The sequence below is a fragment of the Balearica regulorum genome, chromosome 3 (genome assembly GCF_011004875.1).
Source record: "Balearica regulorum gibbericeps isolate bBalReg1 chromosome 3, bBalReg1.pri, whole genome shotgun sequence".
Taxonomy (NCBI): domain Eukaryota; kingdom Metazoa; phylum Chordata; class Aves; order Gruiformes; family Gruidae; genus Balearica; species Balearica regulorum.
Window position 1 is genome coordinate 120,758,056 of NC_046186.1, and position 13,964 is coordinate 120,772,019.

The following is a 13,964-nucleotide window of genomic DNA, read 5'->3' on the forward strand; positions in this document are numbered from 1 at the left end:
TCCCCTGGCCCTAAAGAGCTGACAGTGGATGGGCTTGAAGAAACTGGAGAGAGGCTCTTGTGATTGCAGCCAGAAGGACCTGCAATGTAAAGGAAGGTTTCCACTTCTTTCAACTATGAATCTGCTGTCAGAGGCACATCTCCAATCTTCATCCTCACCATTGCCCCAGTGGGGTGTGCTTCCCCTGCACTTGGAGTACAAGACCTTCTCCTGCTTGCCAGCTTGACCCCGGGTTGAATCAAGGGTGCAAGACACCGCTTGAACTGAAAACTCAGCATTGCCAGTCTCAAAATATATTCAAAACAGATAGTAAAAAATACTCTTTGTGTGTTTCCTTTTTTGTCATCCTCCACTCCCCCTCACTTTCCTTCCCACTGTCTGCTAGTACTGCTGTCTACCACTCCAGATCGCCCACCACGAGCCTTTCCCCCCCGTCCTGCTGGCCCAGCAAAGGAAGGGGCTCTGTCTGTGAAGCACTAATTCTGCCTCAGCAGCACAAAGGGATGTGCAGCAGCAATGCCACATACTGACTGGCTGCCTCACGTCTCTAAGCGCTGCCAGGAGCAGAGGAGACACGTACCAAGTCACCTGGTCTCAGCAGAAGCTGGAGACAGAGCACAGGGGATGTCAAGCAAGCAGTTTTGAGCAAAGGAAGTAAAATAAATTACTGATGCAATTTCACCAGTTTCACCAACTCTGCCAAGGATGGATTTGGCCCAAGGAAGCAGCAGGAGAAAGACCCTGGGAATCAGAGTCCCGTGCCCTACAACCCACGGTAACACAACACTGTGCACACATGAGGACAGCCATGCAACTCAATGATTGCTCATCTTCAGTTCTCTAACTGTAGTATCACTCTTCAGACTAAAACCTTAATGAGTGCTTGCCAAGTTCTTGTAATCACACCAAATTTCATAATTTAAACATGTTTTGAAGCTCCAGAGAAAAAAATGTACATCAGTGGGAACCAGCCATCTGGAAAGCATTGGAGTCTTTTTTTGCTCATTTGTTTGTTTGTGATTCAGCTATTCCAGTACTGTAAGTGTAATTTAGTTATTTATTTAATTTTAAAGTTTTTAGGCTGCAACATGAGTTTTAACTAATAGATGAAGGCACAACTCATGCAGGGATAATTCACCACTACAAAAGGTAAATGATTCCCAAATGATGAATGAGGTTTATGGTTATACCAAGGTACCATCCATACCATTATGACCCATTACTTCTTCCTAATGCTTTTTGCACAGTGGTTTCTTGTAATGTCATTTTTCTTCTACCTCCCAAGTTGTAAGCGAGGGGTAGGGTCTTGAACTTAGGGTACAAAGGGAGATATAGAAGCAGCTTCACCAGCCATGAACTATTAAAAAATTATTGGTCAAATCATCAAAAAAAGAGAAAAGATGGTGATACAAAGTGCCTTCTAAAAACATCCTTTGGAATGTGACATAAACCCAGCTTAGGTGCACTGTACATTATGTATTACAATATGTGCCGACTCTGCCTTCATACAAAATCAAACCTGCTTTAAATAAGTGATTAGGTTATTCCCCATGTTCACACCTTTTTTAAAAAATTATTTATCCTTGCTGACATGAGTTTATGTACCACAGTATTCCTTTCTTGATACAAGTCTGTGGGTGTTGCATAATTCTCTTTAAAGAAAAAGAAATCAGAGTGAAAAAAATTAGATTTGTAGAGTATGCTTTGATCTCAAAAAACCTCCCCATTTTTTTCAGATAGCCCTGCACCCTCCACACACTTCTGTTCACATTGTGCAGGGAAAACATCTATGTCAGTCCTGCCAGCATTGGGAATGGTGGACAAAGCCCAAAGTCAGAGACCAGAATAACTCTCTGTAAGGTGGGGATTGCTTCTCAGCGCTGCCATTGTTAAATAAAATCACAAGAATATCCATATCATATCGATACTCAAGAACCAGCAGTAGCATTTTTAGAAGTAAAGCAGAACATGGATGTACCTTATGGGATGTCTTAACGTTACCTTAACCAGGACAAGCTGATATTATTTTTCATATATGATGCTTCAAATATGATCCTCCCCACCATTAATTCTAAGAACCCAAACAAACCATAAAAAAGCAGAGTGAATTGAAGATCTGCACCATATTCGGTATAGCTGTCCCCAGCACTGTATGACTGTTGCTCGAGGGAGCAGGAGAAGGCTCTGTCCACCAAAGGTCCTTGCACTCAATACTCAGGGGGACAGATGGACATTCACCACCTTCCTGCCCAAACCAGGAGGTTTCCCAGAAAATGAGGGAGGGTAGAGAAAAAAAGAATTAAAATACCTCTTCCTTGTAGCAGCTAGATAACCTACAAACCCAGCGCCACACACTTAGAGGGGGCAAAAACCAGCTAGAGTCAGGGTACAGCTCCTAATTACCAATTAAACCATCTTTCTATTTTTTTTTTCCATCCCTGAGAAAGTTTGAATACCAGGCTTAGCCTTTCTCTAGAGTGCTCTCCGTAACTAGGATGATTTCTTGTCCTAATTCTGGCCCTGTGCCATCTTTTTGTGGCCAGTGATTGGTTTGGGTTTTTTGGTTTTGGTTTTTTTTTGGTTGGGTTTTTTTGGTTTTTAGTTTGGGGTTTTTTTGGGGTGTGGGGTTTTTTTTTGGGGGGGGGGGGTTGTCTTATTTTTGTTGGTTTGAGTGGTTTGTTTGAGGCACCTAAATGAGAAAATAGAGTCAGGAGAATAGAACACCAATTTAAGTGGAGGAAGAGAGAGGCTAACAAGTGAGCTATCAAAGCAAAGACAATGACTTTCATGGAAAGGAAAGCAGCACAAGCAGAGGAGTGGAGGGACACAGAAGAAAGAGTAATGACAAGAAAGAAAGAGAAGGCATAGTAAAAGATAAGAGAAAAATAACACAAGCAAAAGCTGCACAATAATCTGCTACAAGGAAAAGAACAAACATTGGACTGCAGGAGCAAAATGAAAATGAAGTTAAAAGAATGCACAAATGTATTGCAAAAACAATTAAGAGGCAAATAAAATGTCAAATATAGAACAAAATTGAATATTCCTTTAAATGACAAGATATAGGACCTTGGAGGAGATGGCGGCAGTTTTCAGGGTTTTTTTTTCCCCAGCCGTATCTCAGGCAAAAACTATAGACATTGAGTAAATTTTTAATTGAGAGCATAAATGATTTACATGTTCACAGCAGTGTGTCCCTCCTTCCTCTACCACCACTGAAATTCCTTCAGCAAGTATCAAATCTTGATTTCCAATGTCATTGCTGTAAATAAAGTCTGGTCCCCTATGCTTTGTCTGCCTTCTGATACGACATTGTTTTGTGCCCACTGTCAAGCAAAGCTCCAAATAAGGAATTTCTCTTTGAAAAACGTATTTTGGTGGAACACAGCAACCTAATCAAAATAGCTGTTTATAGCCTTAGGAGGCAAAAAACCAACTGTTAACATTTGGATGATTCTACAATTAACATTTGTATGATCTTACATCTTAATGTGAATATATTTGAATGCTTTTGGGTGCTGCATAATAAAGAGCCAGTTACTAAACTTAGCAGCACTTCATGTAGATTAGACATTATAATTGATGCTTACAGAACAGGACCCAGAGAAATTAATTTTATGTTGCTCCAATTTCACTGGTTTAAATTAAAGAGTTACACAAAGGGCCTTTACCATGGGAAAAAAAAAATGCACATATTCGTGGATGAGCGCAATGGTGTTTATTTGTTCTTCGGAAGTGGGTGGATGTGTTGTTATTCCTGCCCAGGGTGAGCCCTCCCGAGCTCAGTGTCCTGTGCTGCGGTCAGACTTCAGCCTCCTCCAGCATCCCTGGGCTCAGGCACTTTCCCTGTTTCTCTGCCCTCGGCTTCACTTCTTGTGCACCGATGGTGCTACAGCCTTGAACAACTTCCCTGTCCCAAACAAAACCAGAACAATACTGCTCACATTGGGTTTTTTCAATCCTGTAACCATCCTTTTCCAGCATTAAGGGCTTGGACACACCATGGGTTTTCAGCTCACAATTCAGGAGCAGTATCAGGAGAGATGTTTAGCCAGACCGGCTTGGGGAGTAGCCCACACAGCAATCCTCCTTTCACTGGCCTACCTAGACAAAGAAAAACACCAAATCCTTGTGTACTGGTACACATTCCTCTGCCTCCCTTCCCATCCCTGCTCTTCTTCATGCTTCATTCAACTCTTCCAGGGAGTCCAAATCTGTGCTAACATCTTCTCCTGTTAGTCCAGGCTTCAGCAATTTTCCAGTCAAAGATCTGGCTCAGTGCACAAAGTTTGGAAGAGGAGGGCCTTACCTAGAACAGAACTACTCTCACTTCTTTCTCCAGAGTCTGCTCAAGTACCAAAAGCCTTTCATGATCAACCTGGATAGATCTGCTGGCACTGTACTGTGCCTTCAGCAGAAAAAAGACTGCCAGAGACATAAGGTACAGATAAGTCATACTAGTCAGGCTGGAACTTGTATATTGGGATAAATAACCCAAATCATCCCAATATTATATTATACCTGGGAGACAATTTACTGTATAGATGTCAGACCTGAGTCCAAGCAGCAAGATTTACACCTCCAGAGCCAGGAACGCAATTCAGTTGCAGCTGATCAGTGAAAGCCTGAAGTAGATGGAACAGCTACAGGATTGTATCGAGGTATGAAGCTGTTAGCCCAAGCGCCGACTGCAGCCCTGGGCATCTTCCTCCCAAGCACTGGCTCCTATGAATGCTCTTGTTCACTGTCCCAGCAAAGTGAGGAACAGGTTCTGCACACTCCAGTGTAATTTATTGTGGCTAAGAAGCTCCCTAAAGAGATCAGCTCCCTCCCAGGAAGTGAAGGGGTTTAAACCCAGGCTCCTCACCTGGCATTGAAAAGCAAAGTGATACTACCACATTGTGGAGTAAAGGAATGACTTGGATATCTGACCCCAGAAGACAACTTTCAGTTGTGCCAGCTTCAATGCCCTAAGATACTCCTCCTGCTGTGAACAGTGAGAAACCTTATCCTTCTCCTTCACATATCCTGCAAAGGAATATCACGGAAGACATTTTGTATGTTGATAAGGAAGAAGGAACCCCAGAATCTAAAATTTAACTGTAGCACAAATAATCCGGAATCATCACCATCAATGAGCACCGACAATGCTAATATGAAGTTCTGTCCTAGCAGCTCCTAGTTAAGCTGGCCCATTCCAAACACTCTAATCTAAAATGATATTTATCAGGAAAGTCATAAAAGCAGGAACTCCAATCATCAGTGTTTGAAGAAAGGAAGGAATAGATAAGATTTTTTGTGCATGTGGAATCCCTAGTTAAATATTGGCAGAAAAGGGAGGTGAAAACAACAACAGGCAGGGAAAAACCTGTAATCAGGCCTCATTAATACTGTAGTTCATTGATTTTCTGCTTAGATTCCAAGGAGTGGCAGGAAGCTTTCTTTAAGGTGGGTAATAGATTAGCAAACACTGGAGAGGCAGAGAAGAAGGGAGATACTTATATGTAAAAAATGTGAACTTTTCCACTGTTGAAAACTTTGACCATTTGCTTCAGAAGTTAGTATGAAACTTAGTGGTGCAGCTTTCATAGACTAGTTTAAGCCTTAAAGGAATTTTTTTCCAACTCTACATGATAAAAAAAATACATCATTTTCACTGTTTGTGAGACCTCCACTCTCCTTTTATCGTATCTGGGGAACCATAAATTAAAGAATCCAGCATTGCTCATCTCCGTCTAATCACTTGGCCTACATTTTGATTCTCTTTTCATGCAGTGATTCAGATGCTATGACTAGTGAGACAGAGAAGCAAAAATTATTTTCACAGAATGAAAAAAAGGACGATAATATCCCAGGTGCTACTCCATCATGCCTAAAGAGACACCAACACAGCTTGAACTGCTCTAAATTCTCAGTGTTTGTCTACACAGGGCTGTTTTAATTCAGTTCAGTTAAACCAATACAGACTTTTAAGTGGCTGGTGCTGACTAAGTTTAAACAAGAGCAACACAGTGCCAGAAGAGTTGTCCAAGAATATTATCAAAGTAAGGGTCTGTCTAAACACACAGATGGGATATAATGGGACTTAACCCTCATACGGATGCAAGGCAGGTAAAGATGTCCCAAAAGACAGGTTATCTCCTACCTACAAACACACCCTCTGAAACACTGTTGGATACTGGGTATGGTAGAGCAACGGCCTCATGAAAAGCTGCTGCAAATCCTGTATGCTCTTATTCTTGTCTTTAAGGATGTCATTGTAAGAAATCAGAAATCAAGTATGCATGCAAATGCACACCTGCTATACATATGATATTGCTGTGTACGTAGGCTGAGCACTGTAGGCAGGCTCTGCTGTTACAAGACTAGGCAGATTAGTATTTATTGCACCTTGAGATAACTTGAGCACAGGATGCAATTCTCATGACTGCTCTCAGAAATCCCACAGGCTGCAGAGCAGGGGTGTCCCATGACATTCCCCAACATCCTGGCTCGCTGCTCTCCCCACTCAGGAACCCTCCCTGTGAGGGAGTGCCTTTGGCTCTTCCCCCAGGCTTTATTATCAATGCAAGGACACAGAAATGACACCCACCCCACCCCCAGCCTCAATATATCCATTATATTAGTGCTGAATTCATCCTCATAGTCTAAATCCAAGATTTAGATGCCTTCCAAGATGCCTTACACATCTTTCTAGCTCAAAGTGCATCTTTTTTTTTTTTCTCTAAAACCTTTTCCTATTTATACCCTGCTTCAACAGCTGTGCTTTATTCCCCATTCAGCATCTATTTTCCCTTAAGAGGGATAATTAATTTAGAACTCCAGGCAATAAGACATAGGTGAGAAACCAGCTCTCCTGATGTTGCCTTTCTTTTCTTAACCATTAAATGGTGCAATTCTGCCTCACATTTACATGGGAACAGGGGAATACACGTAAAATCAAAACCAAAACCAGAAAGTAATTCCTTTTAATGCTATGCTAACATAATGAAACACAGGAGAAATTGCAGAAGTCATATTCCTCTATTGCAGTATTAATTCATTGTGGGTTCCTAGGTATTAAAAGTCAAGAACTGACAAAATTAGGCTTTGATGTGTCATCTTCACTTAAGCAACCACATGCTTGCCCAAGTAAATAGTTTCACGAAGTATTTTCAGGAACCTCAGGTGCAGGAGTAGTATATTTCAGAGATTCCTTTTCCTTGTCAAAGCAGACCAGCCTGTTTGCATTTATTTAAGCTTTCTGTACATGCTCCCTACTTCGTAGTCCTGAAGGCTGCTAGCAGTCAGGTGCTTCAGTTACCAGGTGAATCTTAGCCCTTTCTTACCCGAAATGATGGATCCAAGAGATCATACTAACCTTGCAGAAAGGCAAAAATGGGTCCCCAGGCTAAGGGAGCTGTCAGCTTAGGTCTTTTGTCTGAAATGGTCTTAGGATATTGTTGACCCTTACAAAGAAACTCATCCTCTGTGACTGGAAAAGGAAGAGCGGAAACTGGGGAAGACTCTGTGTCATTCTACTCCCAGCAGGGTTTTAAATCCTCTGTTCTCCACGGTCCTGTAATCTGAGAGATTACTTCCCTGTCTTGGGTTACCTTGGTGCTCACAGCAACCTTGCCGTGACCTCAGGGAAGCTGCAAATACATGCAGGTGTTGCAATAGGGTGTACATGTCCTGACAACATATAACCAGACACATATTGATGATCTCAGTTATTTAGAGACTTATGCTCATGCCCAATCACCAACCCAAGACTGAGGTCAAAACCTCTTTTTGTTTTAATGCATAGAAAACCCTTTTCTTGATGATGTAATTAAGTATGTGGAGTAGCTAATTCCATACCCTTCATACAATGACTGACTTCTGCTAGCCTACTTTTTGCATGATTTCCCTTTGGAGCTAAAACCCCAGTCATGATGGTGAAAAAGAATAACTCCCCCCCCAATAATGGCACAATGTATAAAGTATGGAAGTGAAAACATTCACGCATGCACTGCTCTATCACTGTGAGTCTACTTTGACTCCTCTTAATAAAATCCAGGTGATTCCACCTTTCCAACGCAGCATGTGCTCACACTATATGCATTGTGTTTTGCAGACACTATGAGAGAAGCCTTATGGAGGTGGACTCGCGGACAAGAGTGAGAGAAAACTACACTTACAGTAAGTAAAAGCATCACTCACAGAGGATCTTTCAACTCCTAGCAGTGACCTTTGAAGTTGGAAGGACACATGGCCTGGACAGGTAAGGGAATTACATTGCTTATTATTTTGTGGTATTTTTGGCTGTAAAGCATGCTCATACAAAGAACGAGCAGTTTGCAAAACTGTGTTTAAAAAAACCTGGATTTGTCATCTATGACAATAGCTAGGGGAAGATTTAAATAAAATAATAGGTGTTTTTCATCTTTAATGTCTATAATTAGTTAATGCACCATAAAAACCAGCACATCATTACTCTTCTCTCCACTGAAAAAAAAAATCAACAAAGAAAACATGCAAACCCAGTATTTTGTTAGCTTGTCTTTTAAGAGCCTGGTTCCTGTTTAGTATGCATTTAGTGATGATGCATTAAAATGAATAATTTAGACCTTCGGTGACAACTTTTCAAGAGTGGTTTTATCAATGCCAGACAGCTTCCTGGTTTTTGACCATATAAACACAAGACAGGAATCACCACTGACATTATTATTTTTGGCTCATCTTCCTGCTGTTTGGATAGGAAAGCCCCGTATTTATTTATTTTTCCTGGTGGTGAATTAGCATCGTTACTTTTAGAACTTCCTAATTGTAAATGCTGAATCAAATATATTACCATAAAAGAAAAAAAAAAAAAAGTCCTACCTTGTACCACTGCTAAAGTCACAAAGCCAGACACTCCTGGGAAATGTTAGAATTACATTTGCACCATCTTAATTTTGTAGGTTATTACTTCTGTGTTCTTCAGCACAGAAAGCAACCTTACTGGTAATAACAAGCCTGCTTGCAACAGATCCAGTGATGCCATGTTTACTCACAGGGATGCTGAAAGCAGGAGCCCATCCCCACTCAGCAAAGCTCTTTGCTTCGTTGACAATACTTTTTGTGGCAGTTAAACACATGTGTAAATGAGGATTATCTTAAGCACTTGCATGTTCAGCTGCACACAACTACACTGCAATCTGGTATTCACACCAACAGCTTCACTGGGGATTTTTTAAATTATGCAGGATATCTACCACTTTGTTTTGTTACGGGTGTATGTAGCTGGTGGGTGTAAGCAGTTCACTTTGTCCTGTATGAAATGTCTCAACTAAAGGCAAGACCGGCTCCAACCTTTTAAGAATTTTTCCCTTTTTTCAGGTTGTGGCCTACCATTTCACTTTGTTCAGGGAAGGATATTTAGATATTTCAAAGTGTTTTTAAAAAAAGAGATCAGCAAAAAAATATTGCTAAGCATGTAGTATTCCCTTCTACGTGCTCATGGAGATTTTTTTTTTAGCTTTCTCTTCAAGCCTTATATTGTTATCAACACAATTTTATGTAGGTGCACACCCTACGTAAGGTGCCAAGCTGCACAATGTTCTGCTGGATTCAGTAATAGACTTAAATTTAGCAATTTTCTGATTGGAAATAATGCCATTATTCATATGCCCTTGTACCAACTCCCAAGCTACCACCTGGTTCTCTTGATAATATTACATTCCTGATGCACATTATCTCAGAGGTCAATGCAAACGGAAAGGTGTTACACAACTCTCAAGAACAAATCCTCCAAGGAGGAGATGTCAGATAGGCACAAAAATGTTCTAGCCTAATCTTGGCACAACATCTGCTGGGTTCTTACAGACTTTAAATATATGCAGCACTCCCTTTGTAAGTGTTACTTATAGCTGAGACATCTGCACTTCTTCAATATGCTTAGTATAGTCATTGGGATATCTGGCCACAAGAATGGTAAAGAACAGTGGTCTAATGAGCTGAACTGGGGGAAATACGAGTTTATTCTTATTTTAGAGGTTGCATGGAGGGTTTTTTAATAGCTTGTGTTACTATGTGAGTAACCTGCAAAGCAAATACCTAAAGATGACAATCTAAATCCAGAAGCAGCTGAGCAATGGCAGTCAGTTTGTATTCAGAATTTTGCTACAGACCCAAATTTAAAATTTTGAATTTAGTTTCTTGGTGGCTTGATTGCTGTATCTGAAAATTATGTGTAATGTTTCTATCAGAGAGGGTGTTACGAAGAAGCAAAGGCTAAAACTACATCAGCACGACAATCTGTATGTGAGCGCAGGGTAAGCTGGAGGAACAAGAGCCAGCCTTATAGTAGCTTGGGTACCAAAACACTCATTAGCCTGTGCTGAGCTCCCTGCTGCTGCGGCTGAGCACCTCCCAGCAGCCAACCTTACTGCTGCCTCTCTGTAGCGCAGCCCAGTCACTTGTGCGACTGCAATGCAGGCACAAGTCGAGGCTGACGCAGCCTCGGTGGAAAGGGAGAAGCCATGCAGCTGCAAACATCTGGCACGGCCTGGGCCAAGGAGCCATCAGCTAGTGAACGTTAATGGGGACAAGAGCCCCTTTAGGCTTCTCCCTTTCCCACCCCCAGGTCTGCGGCTCTGAGCTTCTTCATGTTGTGAGTTGCATGCAATTGTGTGTGAAAGCTGTCAAGAGATGAAGATTAAAATATTTGATTTGCCTGAGAGGAAGGGACTTACTGACACAAGCCAGGAACTGTGATGAGATCTTGTTTACCAGGCGAGCGTGGGGCTAGAAATCAATACACCAAAATTGCCGTGACCAGAAATTAGACTCAGTTAGTGAACAAAATTCATTAAGACAAGCTATGCCTCACATCACACCTTTGCATGACTGATTTAATACTGTTACTTCTTTTTTGCTCTCTCCCAGAATGACCCCTTTAGAGCAAAGCATTTATATAGCATCACTTGAAAAAATCCTGAAGGAGAAAATAATAAAAAAATATTGCCAGTCCTTTCTAATGAAGCCCTTACTAATAAAGGCTTTAATTAAAATGGTGCTGAAAACCTTAACACAAAATTTAAAAAAACCACAAATGTGTGCAGAAAGTCACTTGTGCAACATCTTTAGCAATTGCTTTTAAAGAGGCTTTGATGGGAACCCTTGGAATTATTTTCCTTATTCCTTTCCCCATAAACATCAGTTGTCCCACACTTGCACTGGTCGTAGTCATATTAAATAGGTAAATGATTCTTACCAGCACCATGCTAGGAGTTATTCTGCAAAGGTGATCTGAAGATGAAGTGAGAGGCTTTATGAACCAGAGAGGTAGCAGACACAATAGCAGGAGTGTGAGAAATTGTAGAACAAGGGGAGAGACAGGAGTTGGTGTCTGGGTTACTAATAGAGCTGGGGAGCTCTGGAGAAGGGACAGGAGTGGGAGAGCTCGGTGAAGTATCAGTATCTAATAAACTCAGCGCATCTCATGCTAATAGGCCTTTCTTCAGATAAAGGACAGAGAGCCCCAGGGCCCTGCTCATGCAACTCGGCGTGGTGCTACTGGCTCTAATGGCACCAGTTTAGGCAAGCAGAAGAAAATAAACTCGATAAAAGCAACAAAACCAAAGATTTGTGTCCCTTCTATCTTCCTTTCAAACTGATAACCTTGGGATGGCAAACAAGAGTTGGCAGAAAGATCACCAGTTTGTGGTACAAACATCTGGTACATTTGCTATATGCACATTTTTATGAAGCTCGTTTTGGGGGTTGATATTTCTCTTTCTGTCCTCCTCCCCACTTGTCCCTCCAAACAGAAATAGCCTCCAGCTATTACTCATCCCAGCAAGAATAGTAGTACATATACTTGCAGATAGGGGAGAAAAAGAGCTTCAGTCTACGTAGATATACATATGTATTGCTGGCAATCAGCAGAAAGCATGAATTGGCTGCTTTCTCTTAAATCCTCACCCACGAGCTCAGATTTCACCTGAGCACACTAACCATGTGGTGCACAAACTTGCCTAGCCCTCAGGCAGAGCTACATAATAAGATATTAATTGCCATCAGATTAAAATTCAGTTTAACACCTATTTGCCCACACAGACCTGAAGTGGCATCAAAACGAGATGAACAGGGCTGTCCTTAGCACTCTGCTGTGCTGCATTGTCCATCCAGGAGCTGATAGTGGTTCTTTATCTCTTTGAAAAGTAGGTATAAACCACAGAAATCATTACAGTTGTGCCTAGACTTGGAGGCAGAGGTGCGTTGGCATACCCCGTGGTGCTAGTGCCCCAAGACATACGATGCGAGGCTGGGCAAGGGGTACATAGGGCATGTGCACCAGGGAGAGAGCAAGCAGTTCACTTGGATTCAGAAGCTGAGAGACGCTACGTCCAGTCATAGCCCTGGTAGCATCTGACAGTGACAGGCAAGTTTTCTGAGCTGCACCAAAAGAAAGACTTTGTTAGGAAGAAATCCTCTTCTGACAAGGGAAGGGTGCTATTGCTATTTAAAAATAAATAATAATTTTAAAAATAAATGGGAACTGGGGTTTAATTTTTGAAGGCAGAGGTCCAGAGTTATATAACAGTAGTTGACTTTCATTGCAGCTGGTTTCAAACTGGAGTTTTAAGAACCCCATTGTTTGTGCAGATCTTTCTTTCAAATAATCCAAAGAACAATGGGGACTAAGTTGCATTTAAAGCTTGACTACAAGTCATTCATCCACATATCCCACACGTTTGGTAAACAAGATCGCATTGCACTATATTTGTCTTTGTCTTTCTGATGGAAGCAATAGCAGATCTTTCCTAGGGAGCCAACAGAATTTAACCAGTGCTGAATTTGAAGTGACATCAAAGGAGCTGGTTTTACAAAAGAAAAAATTCCATTGATTAAAGTTACCAGCTTAAAGTTATTTGTTCAAAGTTCATCTGCTGAAATGAAAGCCCCCATAAAAACAACCTACAGTTGAAAGTGTATGCATATAATTTGAATAACTGCCATTCAGAGCCAGACAGAATAGAAAATAAGAGGCTACATGCTCTTCAAGCTCTAACCCCAAGCCTCAACTACTTGCACAGTCTCAGCACAGCTGGAGGTTTTTTGCTAAATTTATCAGCAGTAAAGCAGTGAACAACTGGGAAATATGAAAACAGCATAATTAGACTTCAGGCTTAGCATCCCAGGGATGGGAGCGGAGCAGCTTGCCACCCCTTTGAAACCAAAGGCTAATCTCAAGAAGTATCACAAACCCAGCCAAAAAAAAGATGTCACTAAGTGGTTGCATTTCTATTTGGAATAGTTAAAAAGCCAGAACTGTATTTAATTGTACTTTTGAAAGAGAGATAGTTCAAACCAGCTACAAAATTGATTTGAAACTGAAATGTTATGTCCTGGTTTGTTTTCTGAGTGTCTATAAATGTTGCACTTCTAGGTGACTTTTAAAAAAATATTTGTGAAATCTAACCAAGCTTTTTGCAACAGTTTCAACCATGCTTCTGGGGTAGTGAGGTTAAGGCACATTTTCTCAATTTCTGATTAAAATATTGGATAGGACTTTTCACAAATGCCAAATCCTACTGACATTCTAGATTTTCTAAGCATATCTTACTGTTTTGGAAAAGAAAAAAGTAGTCCATTTTGAAAATTTTGTCTATTTATCCTTTAGTTTCTCAAAAAACCACTCCATTTAGGGTGATATTTCTGAGGTGGATATTGAGAAAGATGCTACTCTGATCTGAGTATCCCTGGTTTCTCATGAAATCAATATTGTGTGTTAGTTGCCCTCCCCATCTCTGAAAAATCAAGTCATAAATCTTTCTAGCATCTCTGTTCATTCTCCTAATTATACTGTGTAGCACTGGCGAACAAAAAATTGCTAAATTGCTTATCTGGAGAGGCTTGTGAGGAGGACTATGTAGTTGTGTAGATAAAGCTTCTAACTCCGCATTAATATATAGTGGAAAAAGAAAAGAAATAGGAGCTGCCGTGGAGTACAAGAC